This window comes from Callorhinus ursinus, unplaced genomic scaffold, assembly GCF_003265705.2.
Source record: "Callorhinus ursinus isolate GAN/ISIS: 27379988/994484 unplaced genomic scaffold, GSC_fseal_2.0 scaffold1374, whole genome shotgun sequence".
NCBI lineage: Eukaryota > Metazoa > Chordata > Mammalia > Carnivora > Otariidae > Callorhinus > Callorhinus ursinus.
In genome coordinates, this window is record NW_027398429.1 from 791 (window position 1) to 11,508 (window position 10,718).

At 50.1% G+C, this 10,718-nt stretch overlaps 1 pseudogene; it reads right to left on the reverse strand.

Annotated features, from left to right (window-relative positions):
• Positions 1 to 1,350: 1,350 nt before the first annotated feature.
• Positions 1,351 to 6,058, reverse strand: LOC141372134 (voltage-dependent N-type calcium channel subunit alpha-1B-like; annotated as a pseudogene).
• Between the last annotated feature and the right edge of the window lie 4,660 nt (positions 6,059 to 10,718).

Below are 10,718 nucleotides of genomic sequence, written 5' to 3' on the forward strand. Positions count from 1 at the left end.
CTCCCCCCCAACACTGGGGTGTGCCTGCATTGCCAGTGCTCGGCATAAGTTGAGCCCACTTCCCATTAACAATGGCTAGGAATAGCCATTGTTTTCCTGCAGGGCAGCTGTCCAATGCCAGGCCTGACTGATACTGGTGCTCACATGTGCCACAGAGACCAGGGAGGAAAAGAGATCTTTGAGCACAAAGACTTAAAACTAAGCCTGGTTTCATAGGCCTGCCTCAAATCTTGTAGCACGAGGCAGGACATTAATAAATGAACAGATGAAATGAATGTAATAGCTAAAGTCCAGAGAAATGATGTCATTTGGAGAAAGTTTAGGACTAAGTATACTTTTCCATCTGATAAAAAAACAAGAGTCAGAAAACTCTCTCCAGGCAGCTTAGCTAAGCAGATCGGTCTGATCTCCCTCCATAAAAAGAAGAACCTCCACGGGCCCTGGAATGCATCTGCCTGGGATTAACCGTGCTGGGCATCTCCCAGCACAGGCCTTACAGCATCCTGGTGCATCTGCATAAACAAACACGTGTGTGGGCACCTCAAGAAGGAGCCCCAGGCAGGGTTTTATGTCAGAACCCCTCCTCCACAAGTCCCTATGAAGCGCTCGTTTCTTCCCTCCTAGGGTCATGTGATGGGCTTGCCTTAATGAAGGGGAACCTGGAGGCAGTGAGACGCATTCACACCCTCCCCACAGCCACCAAACCAGGATGGGCCACAGAGAGTGTGTCACATCTCGGAACAAAAGCTGACATGCAGCCCTTTCGAGCACACAGGGAGGCGCCTGAGCCAGAAACAAGCTACTCTGCCTGCCTTGGAGCCTGAAGCCTAGGGAATTGCAGTCCAGTGAGCCACGGGGCAGGTGGAGGCACTCAATCTGGCCAGTTGAGTTCCTTGGGGTCCTGAGTAGCACACACTGTGTCCCCCTGCCCTGCCCCCGCCCCTAGCCCCGATCCCACAGACCCTGCAGGCAACAAGGTGAGCAGATGCAAAGCCTATGTCCAGCACACCGAAAAAGGCCCTGCTGGACACCTTCTGTCCTCCCAGACCCTTGGATTCAGCTTCACCAGAGGCCTGGCCACCCCCAGGTATCTAAGCTGAGGTGGTCAAGGCCAGCCTCACCTGGGGCTCTCAGGTTGACCCCCCTCATGGACTTCCCTTCCATCTGTCCTGAGGCCCATGAACCCTTAGGGAAGGAAGGAGGGAGAGGGGAGAAGAGGATGGGCAGGCCCACTGAGGAGAAGCCAGCACGAGCTGGGGTCGGAGGGGGTGGCCCTCTGGGTCGGCACATGCCCTGTCCCTCCTGAACGGAGAAGCCACTGAGCCTGCGCTGACTCCCCAAACAACACACCTGAACAACAGCATCAAGGCTTGCAAAAACGTCCTGAAGTTGTTGTGCCAGTTGATGCTGGTGTCATCATCCAGGGCAATATTTCCAAAAACCTGAAATTGGAAAGAAGACTGCAGGCTGGTCCTGTTGGGCCCTCAGGAGCTATGGCCAGGCAGAAGAGGATGTGTGCACGTGAGGACCCACAAGGCACAGGACGCTGCCCTTAGACACCACCACTGCAGCAGGGGCTGGAGGGGCCAGCACTTCCAGCCACACACGTCACTGCCCGCCCCCCCCAGCTCCGCATGTCTACACCTGCAAGTCCGCATGCCGAGTAAAAATGCCACCCGGAGCTAAGTTTACATGGGCTGCGCTATATATAAGACAGGAAGCATTTGAAATTTCACCCTGTTATCAATGACTCCGAAGCAGTAATTTTATTGGTAATAGCTATGAGGTCAACTTGAAAGTTTCTTTCTAAATTTCTGTGCAAATATCACAATGGGCTTTCTATCCATTTTAATTGATTTATTTTTAGGGTTAGGAATGCAAACAAGTCAGTAACTGTACTTGGCTTAAAATCTGGAATCTGGCTGAAAAATTTATGAACTATCACATATTCACCAAAAACAAAGATCAGTGACCCTTCTGGTCTTATAAATTCGCAAAACAAAGCAGGCACAAATATATGTATTTTTTAAATAGCATCCGATCTCAGCAAATTTTAAAGGAAGAGAAAATTTTCAATCCCTGAAGTAGAGTTTAAAAATCACTTTTCAGCTAACCTTTAAGACAATGGCTTCTCCCACTATAATTTAACATTTGGATCCATCTGCCATCCTACTGTTGAAAAGTGGCCAGATGCCAAAGATTTAAAACTGGAACAGTGCTTTGTCTTTTAAATGTTTTTCCAAGTAGCTGACAAAGGGTTCTTTGGCAAAATAAAGGCAATCTAACTTATCCAAGCTGAACTTGACAGTACAGTGATCTGGTGTGATCCTGTTGAATTTTTTTCTTCTGTAATATATAATTTCCTGTAAAGAATCAGGTCAACTCTCTGGACTAACAGAATGACCAGCGGGTGCTTTGCAGGCCACTCAGCACCAGGCAGATGTGCTCAAAAGCTCCACCAACATGGGGGCACAGCACCCAATCAAACATGCCCATCAACACCCTAACAGCCCAATGGGGTTCCACTCAGGAGCACAGCAGAGCATTTTCCCACAGACGGTGGAGCTATGCCTCACTAGTGGACTCTGAGTGACAGGCCCAAACCCGTGGTGCCCAGCCTCTGTGTCCTTATTGGTAGAACAGCCTTTCTGAGAATTAAGTTCATAAAGTGCTTCAAACATAGAAATGTTCCCCAAGTGCCAATCTGTCATTGATACCATTTGATGACCATGATCAGTGCCCTTCTGCCCCAGGGCACAGGGGCCCCTTCTGTTCCCTGTCCCATCAGGTGCACCCACCTGCATGCCAATGATGGCGTAGATGAAGAACAGCATGGCGATGAGCAGACACACATAGGGCAGGGCCTGGGGAGACATACAGAGGACAGGGCAGGTCCAGGGAGGACTGCCCAGCTACCTTGCTCGGGCCTTGTCTGCAAAGTGGACGGTGGCCGGGTCTCTGGGTCCACCCAGACCACAGCAACCACAAATCCACCCCCACTGACCATGAAGCCCCTCCACCAAGAGACCGCCTCAGTTCCTTCGTCTATAATCATTTATAGAACCCACCTCAGAGTCAGTGAGAATTACCAAGATGCTCTCGGGATCACTTAAAATGTCTTTGTAGGGTGCCTGGGTGGCTCAGTTGGTTAAGCGACTGCCTTCGGCTCAGGTCATGATCCTGGAGTCCCGGGATCGAGTCCCGCATCAGGCTCCCTGCTGAGCAGGGAGTCTGCTTCTCCCTCTGACCCTACCCCCTCTCATGTACTCTCTCTATCTCATTCTGTCTCTCAAATAAATAAATAAAATATTAAAAAATGTCTCTGTAAACTACAATAAGATAACGAGTGCCAACAAGGAGCCTCCAAGAGGAGGGGCTGCTCTGGTGGCGAGGAGGAGTTGGTGGCCACAGCACTGTGCATCACACAGGGGAGGGTCAGGGCACGAGGGCCGTGCCTGGGCTTTACCTTGAAGGACTGGATGAAGGTCCACAGCAGGATGCGGACGGTGTAGCCTTTGTGCAGCAGCTAGATGAGCCGGGCAGCACGGAAGAGGCGGAGAAAGCTGAGGTTGATGAAATTGTTCTGTAGGGAAGAGAGGCTGTTCTCTAACCTGCGGAGACCAGCCTCCTGCAACTGCAGGTGCTGTTCCCCACCCACCTCTCCCTGGCGTGCTGTGGTCCCGAAGAAAAGTGCATACAAAGAGTGATCGAAAAAAATGTCACTGCTCTACGGTATAAGCAGCAATCGGCCACCAGAAAACATTCCAAAAGTAAAGCTTGTCATCGCAAATCACTTCTCATGCAGCAAATCAAAGAACCCCCTCCGCTTTAGGCTCCCCTGCACCCAACAGGGAGGGAGAGAGAGAAAAATTCTCAGAAGCAGCTCCTTGCTCCCAGGTGGAGCCAGGAGACCAATTATGGATGGGCCTCTAACACTGACCGCCTCTTAAAAGACACAGCCAAGCCGTCCAAGTGCCGGGCAGGGCTGCTTCTTCACCGAATGACTCTGAAGGGCCCTTCGCATCTCCATACGCCTAGCAAAGTCCCTGCTGCCTGGAACCTGGCAGAGAGGCAAACATCTCTTCTGGGGCTGCTCCTGGTGCTGCAGACAAGTCAACATAGGAAGGGTAAGTGTTGGTGATCCTGCTGACCACACCACGGAAGCCACTTATGAAATCCACAAATGGTTTCAACTCCAGAGATCCCAGGGGATCTAGCACTGTTCCCTCATCCAAGAGGTTCAAAATCAAGAACAAAAAGAAGCAATAAACTCTGGACTCCACAGATTACCTGGGAGGGAGGCTTCCACCCTGGCCCAGGGGCACCTTGAGTTATTGGCACATCCCTTTCAGGGAGCACGGTTGTGGACGGTGTCCATGACGTGGGGGTGCTTGTGGCCCTGGGCCGTCTTCCACCCTCTGTCTGCTTGGAGACCAGGTGCCCGCACGCAGCCTGACAGCAGCTTCCTGCCACTTTGGTGTTTTAACATATGCAAGCAGCTCAGGCCTAGACACATCGTATCACCAGATTCAGTGGTCAGATGAAGAGAAAAGAACACGACATGTTGAATGAGAGCAGCAGTAGGAGAGCATATGCAGGAGGCATGGGGAGCCTGGGGAGAGCTGGCCGCCCTCCCTCCAGGGCTGCCCATCTGCTCCAGGCTGGGCTGAGGCCTTTGGTGGAGAGGCAGGTCTCACTCTTAGTTCTAAGGACAGTGGCCCCAACCCAGCCCTTGTCTGCCTCTTCAGTTCCCACCGGGGCGGCTGAAGACTAGACTGTCTCTGCTGGAGGGCTAGATGTCGGAGCCATGGGGTGGGAGGTCTGGTAGTCACAAGGAAGTGCTGACTGTGGTCCAGATCAGCAAGAAGGCAGGAGTGGACATTGAGGTGTGACCCTGGAGGGCACACAGTTTGCCTAGAGCTCCCTCACCTGCTTGTGCTGGGGAAAGAGAATCTCAGTGGTACAGGATGGCCAAGAGACATCCACCCCTGCCCCGTGGGCCCCAGGTTCTCAAATGAGCCAGTCACCTCGGGAGGATGGGCACAGAGATGGAAGGGAGACTTTGTCTACAGTGCTGGGAAATCCTTTGTACAAGACAATAAAGCAGAGGAACGGGATGGAGCTTCCAAGGGCCCGGCCTCTAAAGCAGCTGCTCACTTGGGTCTGAAGGGGCCAAGACTGTGATAACACAGTTATCATTAGCCCAGCCCAAAGCGCTCTGCTCAGGCCACTGGCACAGACGAGAAGATTTCCTGGAGATATTGGGGAAAACCTAGGCTCTGGGTAAGAAAGAAGGGATGGAAGACAAGGCAGGGGAAGGCATTGTCCATCCACATAGTGCATGAACGCAAAACTCAACAAGTCATCTCCTACCTTTTGTTGAGACTCAAGTTCTCACCCCTCCTCCCAGATGTCTTTTCTCAGGGCTCCAGTGGGCATTCAGGAGAGGGGTGGGGGTGGCAACAGACAGACAGCCCTAGAGAGCCATGAGGACAGATGGCGACAGCAGCCACAGATAGTCCGAGCACGACATGGAAGGCAGAGCACTCCATGGCTGTGCCCAGGGCGGGAGCTGCCAGGCAACGCCATGTGAGCGTATGCAGGAGAGCAGGGGGCAGCAAGCACACGGTAGCCTCCCACGGCTATGCATAGTAGCCTCTGGCCTCAGCCAACCCCATGGAGATGGACAAAGCTTGCCCCATCCTCCCAGAGTCCGTGGTTTCTGTCACACCAGAGAGCACCTACTACATCCACTACTACTTCAAAGCCAGGCCCTTCCTTATCGCCATCTGCCTCCGCATCAGGAAAGGTCTAGAGCACCCTAAAGATGCATCATCGCACCTCTCAATGTGGTAGCTGATTCACCTTGAGGGTACACTGGTACCTGGCTCCTTTGAGCCCCTTGCTTCCTCATCCACAAGATGGAGACATTAGGACATTGTGCCCAGATGGTGAGGAGTCTGAGATTTAAGGGATTTAAAATACGCCGGGCATTGTGAAACACGGCCCCCACAAAGGGGATCAACAGGCCTCAGACCCAGATCGGCATCTCCGGCATCGCAGTACATCACTGTTTCCAGTCAGGGTCAAGCAATTGACCTGTGCACATCTGCTGGGGGTCACAGTCTATGCTGCAACAAACTGCTCTCCTAATCAGCTTTATTCCCATGGGACAATGATGAAAAAAGAAAAGCTCTGTATACCCCAACATGCGCAGCATGTCAGGTGATGATGTGTGCACTGGAGGATGAGGAAGGGCACGGGGAGGGGGGTGCTCTTCCCAAGTGGACGGGAAATGGCCACGAAAAGGCCTGAGTGAGTGGAAAATTTCTGCGGCATCAAATGGCATTTTCTCACAACTCAAGATCTTCTGCTCCACTTGTGAAACACTTTATCATTAATGTTCATTTTGTAAGAGGAATCTCAAATATTTCCTACTTTATGTGAATTTCCAGTCTCAGGTTCAGTTTAATCTGCTCCTGGAATGTTTGCTCTCCGGGCAAACATCACTGAAGGCCTGGAAGGAAGCCCCAGTTCATGCTACCTGCACTCAACATGAGCTCATGGAGCAAGGGTGCACAAGTGGATCAATGATGCCTGGGTGCGAGAGCCCTGAGCTTCACTATCCCCGGGGGACAGACCCTCTCCCCACTCCATCAGGCCTTACACCACCCCTTTTTGAATCATGAAGACAAAATCTCCAATCCCCTCCAGCCCTGAGACCCAGAGAGGGTTCCCTATGGAAGGGCATGTCCAGGGAGAATGTTAGAGGAGACATAGTTAGAGGCCACCGGGCAGAACTAGCCTTGTATGTTGGTACAGTGGGGAAGGGAGTAGAAGGGAGACGGTGCAAGAGAAACCATGGACTCTGTAGGATCAGGTCCAAACTCATGTCCTACAAAAATCTCCCCAATTCTGTGTCCGATCCTGACAAGAAACACTGGGCATTTACCCGCTTCACTCAGAAGACCCTACACCTCCTCTCTAGACCGAAGGCCAGCTCCTGAATCCAGGGGCTCCTGGGAGGGCCTTCAGAAGCCCCTGCTGGACCCCAGGAGCCGAGAAGAAGAGGCCAGAGGGGATGGGTGTCCTGCCAGTCTCTGACCACACCCCTCAGGAAGGCAGTGGTGAGGGGCCACAGGAAATGGAAGGAAGAACAGGAGGAGAGCAAGCAAAGCAAGGAGTTTTAAGAACTGTTCAAAGTCATGAAACCAACCATTTCCTATATGTGACATTTTCATGGATGGATATTTGCGTATTATTTACAAATTGGGATGTTTGAGCAGGAGGTGCGCAACATACAGATGGAGACATGGTTTTCGCGTTGTCTGTTGGTTGGATGGCGTGAGTCAGCAGGTAGGTTAAGGTAAATCAAGAACAAAAACAGAAAACAATAGAGAAAATGAGTCATCAACACAAGCAAAAACTCAAACTTTGAATACCTCACTGGAAAATTTGAGGATTTTAGTAAACTTTGCATATTTGGGTTAAAATGAAACAAATCAAAACATATTTTTGAAATCTGTAGGTTATGCAGACAGGGTGGCATTCATTTGCATTCCTGTTTCTAATGCAAATCCAAAGATGACTCACAGACACTTATTTTATTATTTACAGGCAAAGAAATCAATGTCGGTTTTATGCTTGCTTGGGAATGCTGTCTCTACATGACCCTGGTTTAGACTATTACTCTATTTTGATTAAGTTGGTGGTGGGAACTGACACTCATCATTTGCCTAAGGAAAAAAAAGTACATTCATAAAGTAACATATGAAGTGACTACAAATGAACAAAAATAGAGACACCACTAATCCACATGACGACTTCCTTTCATCTTTTCCCCTGTGGCAGAACTGGGTGAAGGACTGATCTCCGAGAGCCCCAGCGGCCAGGACACAGCAGAGCTTCCAAGCCAAGCGGCTCCTCAGCCCTCCCACCGGCCCTGCTAGGCATCGGGGACCGACGGCAGCGGCCATGGAGGGCTTATTTGAAGCAAGGTCTGATACAACCACAAGCCCCCTTGGCCTTGCGTGTCCAACAACTGAGGGACAGGCACTGGGCTACTCCAGCCATCTGCGCTACAGAAGGTCTCTGCCTTGTGTTGGGCCTCTTTGGAGGTGGAGGTTTCCCTGCAAGACAGCTGGGCATCATGCTCTCTGCATGTGTGGCAACCCCCACCCTTGATGCCTGCTCATCAGTCCGCCCTCTTGGGCGAGGAGGCACACACATGAAGAAACCCCCAGAGCTGTGCCCTTGCAGACAGGAGCACAATGTCTGGATCCCTTTATCCAGGGAACAAAGATGCCTTTGTCCAAGGACGAGGCCCGTAAGGATCAGCAACCAGCTTGCTCCTCCCAGAAACCACACTGGTACGAACTATTTCTGGATGAGAAGCACTTGGGCAATGCCACAATGCCAATGGTTGGTGTGACAGAACATCCTTGGTTTTTGTGTGAAAATGGCAGCTCAGAACTTTCCCCGCATTATTTGGATTATTAATTTTTTAAAACCATAAAACATACCACATACACAAAATAATATGTATAAATATGTGTACGGATGCACATTTTCAAAGAAAAATCATATAATGTCCATATATTCATCACCCAGCTTAAAGAAAACAGAATGTTACCATTACTTTTGAAGCACGTCCTGTCTCCCTTTCTCCTCCCCAGATGTAGTAGCTACCCTTAATTCTTGTTAATAATTGCTTTTCTTTACTGTCTTATGACAAACTCTTAAAATGCGTTATACTTGACTTTTCTTAGCCTTTTTAATGGGACGCTACCGTATGCAGCCTTTGCGGACTTGGGCAAACTTGTGCTGATGGCAAGCAAACTCTGCTTCTGAAAAGCATCCCTCTTGATGTGGAGACCACTACCCTCCAGTGCGTGCGGCACTTCACTACGTTCACGTCCCCTAACAATCAGTGCGTTCCTCTGCTACTGTGAACAAGGTAGGCACGACCCTCTGTGTGAAAGTGTCTCCAGGTCACCTACCCGGACACCCTCTGGCTTATGTGTCTAAGTCGCTGCAGGCATGCATATGTCCAGCTTTCTAGGGACTGCCACACTTCCGAAAAGGTTGTCCAATAAACACCCCCAGCAGTAGCGTGGAGGTTCTGGCTGTCCCACTTGCTAATCTTTGGCATGGCTGGAACTCCTGTTTGACGTTTGACAAACCAGAGGGTGTGAAATGGCATCTCAATGTCATTTCACTTTACATTTCTTTAATTACAAATAATTACAAATACAGCTTTTCCTATGTTAATTGGTCATTTCTGTTTCTTATTCTTTTAGCAAGATGCCCAATTATGCCTTCAGTTCATTTTTCCATTCGGTTGCTTTTGTTTTTCTTTTTTTTCTTTTTTTTTAAAGATTTTATCTATTTATTTGAGAGAGAGAGAATGAGAGATAGAGAGCATGAGAGGGAAGAGGGTCAGAGGGAGAAGCAGACTCCCCACTGAGCAGGGAGCCCGATGTGGGATTCGATCCCGGGACTCCAGGATCATGACCTGAGCCGAAGGCAGTCGCTTAACCAGCTGAGCCACCCAGGCGCCCGCTTTTGATTTTCTTAATGATTCACAGAGAAGCCTTGCACATTCTGCACACTAACCTTTGCTAAGGGTTTGGAAAACTTCTCTGCCCTCTGGCCACGCCTCTGTCACTAAATGTTGGTGCATCATAGAACTCAGTAGCTCATTCTTTTCTCTCCTTTATTGATCTCATTCAGTCTCATGGATCTGATATCATCTCATATGCTCATGGTTCCCAATCCTATGACACTGGCATGAATCTCTTCTCCAAACTCCAGGCCCATCTTTCCAATGGCCTGTTGGATGATTCCTTCAGGGAGGCCAACAGGCAACTCAAATCTAACATGTACAAAGTGCATCCAGTGCACATGTACAAACAGTCCACAACAAACCTGTTCCACCCACAGTCTTTCCCATTTCAATTAATGATAATCCACGTTCACAAGTGCTCAGACTTTGATGCCATTCTTGCTCAACTTTTAGAGACATGTGGTCCATCTGCAGCTCTACTGGAAAATACATCCAGAATGACGGTCTCTCACCTTAGACCCTCTGCCGGGCTCCCTACTATGGCATTCAGTGGCACTCATATCCTCACAGGCCCAATACTCAATTGTCAGCATCCACATCTTTTTTTCCCGAGAATTTTCCCAGGGCAGGACATGAGAATTAATATACTCTGGCCCCCTCTCCCCAGCAGCCTTCAACTAGTAGCTAACAGCACTTGCTGAAAAATACCCCAGTCACCCCGCCCCTTGCTGGGATAATGGAGGCTCAGGGCTCCCAATGAGGAGCCACAGCGGTACCTGGCTTCATAGTACCATGTATTGGCTGCCCCCCTTCCCTGGCCCACTTCCTTGTTCCCCTAGTGTTCCAGGGATCACCTCCCAAATAAATGACTTGCCATTGAACTCCTGTCTTGGGGTCTGTTTCTGGGATAACCCAACTAAGCCCTAACTTGCCTAGCTGCTTCTTCCTGTGCCCTGCACTCTATTCTCAGCTAGAGGTTTGATCTGAAAAGCCAGATTATGTCACTCCTCTTCCTACCTCACTCAAAATAGAGGACACAGTCTCATGACAGGTGGCCCAGTGCCCCAGGCCTTGCACCTTTGCTGCACCTGTCTTCCTTAGCTCAAAACTACCCCAACATATCATGGGATGATCACTAAAGCCAGGAGGAAAA